This window comes from Hyaena hyaena, unplaced genomic scaffold (assembly GCF_003009895.1).
Source record: "Hyaena hyaena isolate Hyena2069 unplaced genomic scaffold, ASM300989v1 scaffold_91, whole genome shotgun sequence".
Lineage (NCBI taxonomy): Eukaryota > Metazoa > Chordata > Mammalia > Carnivora > Hyaenidae > Hyaena > Hyaena hyaena.
The window spans coordinates 2,131,713-2,135,338 of NW_024080725.1; positions in this window are offsets into that span (position 1 = coordinate 2,131,713).

Sequence of the window (3,626 nt, forward strand, 5' to 3'; positions counted from 1 at the left end):
GCCTCCTTCAGGAAGCCTTCCCTGACAGCCCAGGCAGGCTCCTGTAGTTCCTGCTCATCTTTATCTCCCAGTCGCAGGTAATCCATGAGGCTGCTGCCAAGACCTGGGCACCGGGGTGGGGTCAGGCTTCCTTATGGCTTGCGGTCTGTGCGGGGACACGTGTCTTGGACTTAGCATGACCGAGGGGCAAGCGAAGGCGTGAGGGTGAGTGGCCCCTCATCTTTCCCCATCTCAGTCACCTGCCAGCCATGCCCTCCTCCCTATCCACCCAGGGAGCCCATCCTAAAGCATCTGTGACCGTCTCGGCCTGTCCGTGCCTCTCTTTGGGCTCCGGGCTGGAGGGTCAGGGTTCAGGTCTAGTCTTCCAACAACCCGGGAGCTTCTTGAGGCGAGGCGACAGCATCCCGTGTCCCAGATCTGGTGGCAGGCAGTGGCCCTGGGAGTTGGGGCTGGAGGGTGGAGGGCCAGCCGGGCAGCAGGAAGCAGAGGACAGAGGACAGGGAAGGATTAAAGCCCCGGCCTCCTGACTCAGTTCAGTGCTTGTCCATCTCAGGCTTCGCCTCCTCCAGGGAGTCTTTTCTGCCACCGCCGTCCGGGTGCCCCGGGCTCCTGGAGCGCCCCATGCCGCTGCCCACTGCTTCCTCTTCGCTGCATTGCCCGCCGTCCTCGTTGCTTTTCCGCCTCTGTCTGTGGGCTGTGAGCATCTGGAGGCTGGCCCAGCGTGGCGTGTCCGGCGTGTCCTGAGTGTTGGCCAGGCACGCAGTCGGTGCTTGATAAATTTGAACAACCCCATTCGGGGGAAGGGAACAGAGAGGCATTGAGGGAGAGGTGCTGGGGTGGCCTTGGGGCCCCATGGGGCCCGGTGGGGTGTGTGGGGCTGGCCGGGCAGCCCCCTCAGGGCGGGGAGGGGTGGACCTGAGGCTCTCCCTCAGCTCTTGCTGCCTGTGAAAACTCGCAGCCGCCTTCCTTCCCTTAGGCCCCACTAGGGCTTGTCCGGGTGACAGGCTCTGGGGAAACAGGGGACTCTGCAGGGCCACATGGGTCCTGTGAGCTCCGGCCCCGCTGAAGTCAGCGTCAAGCTGAGACCAAGCTCACTAGGTGTGTCTGGGGCCTCTGTCTCCTTTGCTCTGGAAGTTGGCCGCCTGGTGTCCCTGTGGCGCGTGCCAGGGCGGACCCAGGGGACGCAGGGCTGAGACAGGAGATGCTGATACAGAGAGAGGGGTGGGAACTTAAAAAGCCGTAGGGAAAACACTCCTGGAACCAGATGACATTTGTTGCAGCGATAACGTCTGCTTGCCCAACAAAAGTCCTCATGGCCAGGCCCCCGCCTCCGGTGGGGTTTCCTTGCTCCACAGCGCAGGGGGTCAGAGGGCCGGGATGAATTACTCCCGCTGCCCCTCAGCCCCTCTGGAGCCAGTTGGCCCTTCCCGACCCTACAGCTTTCAGTCCAGCTGTGGTGCCTCCGTCTGGACACGGCAGGGCCTCTGGGAGCACAGCGGGCAGACTTCACTTCCTGACTCCGTGCATGTCCTTGCGGGCTCGGGACATGCACGCCCACATGACGGGGATGCGAGGGTCCCGCGCCCCTCCACCTCAGACCCCAGGCTCCTTGCCTGGGAGGCATGAGGTGCCTGGAGTGTCTCCCAGCTGATCTAGAGAGGATTTAGGGAGGAGCCCTGGGGTAGGAGGGCAGGAAGGCTGCCCTCAGCACAGAAGAAAAGACGGTGGCCAGGAGGGACCACACGTCCATACTGAGAAAGTTGCAACCCCTGTAAATGTGAGGCTCTGTGTTCTCGTAAGTAGGAGAAAGCCAGGGAGGCGATGGGGTAGGGGAAGAGTGTCTTTTCCCTCACACTGCCTGGCGGGATCAAAGTCTCCCTAAGACCTTTGTTCCTCGGCTCCCGCACCTGTAAAACGGGGATATTTTAGTGCCCACCTGCGGGGCAATTTTTGTGAGTCACTTAGATAACAGGACAGGACAGAACTCACTGGCCCTCATTATATAGTTATGTGGACAGTTTATAAATAGCTCCAGTGAAATTTCCAGAGCCGGCTCTAGGAATGGTGCTTCCTCATGGGAGCACGCCGTGCGGGGCCCGTTTCCAGGTCTGCGGGGCTCCCAGATGGGAGCCCCAACTGAAGGCAGGTTTGGGGTTCCCCTAGCCATGGAGAGAGAGTGGTGGTGGGGGGAGGCTAGCGTGGGAAGAAAGTGGCCTCCAGAGTGAGACCAAGGCCTCACGCCTGGGAATGGGGCCCCCTGGCATTTGCTTCTCCTTGCCTTCCCGGTGGCTGGGAATGTGCCCTCTGTGGGGGTTTTGTGAGAAGGGGACACGGGACGGGCTGAAGGCCTGAGGGACACACAGCAGGCTCTAGCTCTGGCTAAGGGCTGAGGGTTTCCTTTGGTCTGCCGCATGTGCTGGGTTTGCCCACCTCCAGGGCTCTGTGGGATCTACCTCCTTGGCTGGGCAGCTAGGCCGGGCTGCTTTGGGGTGGACTTCCTCCCTCCTGGGCCGGTGGGGGGTGGAGGGCTAAGACGGGGCCCCTGAGGAGGTGGCCGAGACCTGAGGGTCAGAGCTTAACCAGGTTCGAGCAGAGCGTGAGGCCAGGTCCCCAGGTGTGCGGAGCCCGGTATGGGGCACAGGGGGGCCCTGTGTCTGCCTGAACCCCACTGCTGTCGGCTGCCGGGGCCCCTGCACGTTCAGCGGAGATGTTTTTACCCTCGGCCGTCCTCCGCGGAGCCAACCCACCCTTCTCCCTGTCTGCTGCCGGTGAGGGGGTCAAACAATTATGGGTCTTCTCATTTGCAAACCAACTGGGAAATTAAGTCGCATCTCCATCAGAGCGCTATTAGTCATTTTCAAGAAAGAAGTAATTGAAAAGAAACTTTTTAATACCCTCACCAAATTGGCATGGGGGCACCAGGGGCCCCCGAGGGCTTCTCTCGACCTTTCCTCATGGCCCCCTCCCCCTCCCCCTGCTGGCCTTCTCTCCAGCACACCCGCCCTCCCCGTCAGTCTCCCCTCTCCAGCCCAGATCGTCCCCAGCTGACCCTCTCCCCTGGCTCATGTCACCCCCCAATTGGCGCCCGCCCCTGGCCCTGGGGGCCCCTGCCCCAGGTCACCCCACCTCTGCTCAGGCTTCACCACCTGGCCTCAGCCTTGGATTTTGCTCGGTGAGCTGCATGGCCCTCGAGTGCTTCTCTGCCCGGTGCCTCTGGTCCTCCATCAGGGGAAGGAGGTTGTCACGTGGGCCTGGGGAGGTGTGATGGAGACAACATCTAGGAAGTGCTGGGCCCGGGGTGGCGCGTCAAAGGGCTTGATGCTTGGTGACTGTGGTCCTCCCAGTGACTGGCACCGCTGCCCAGAGGCCTCCCACATACTGTGCGGGGCCCAGCAGGTGGCCGCCGCCCTCTGCCCCCAGGAGGGGAGGCCCGACTGTGGGAGGAGGTGGGGCCGCTCTGGAAAGGTGGCCAGAACATTGGACACGGGGGCCATGTGCCTGAGGAGCGAAAACAGGTGTCTCCTGTTTGTTCGAGATTCATTCATTCAGTCAGGAACGTAGAGGGCTTTTTCTAGGTGGGCTCGCCTGATTCTACAGCTTCTCAGGGATGAGGAGACACCAGGAAG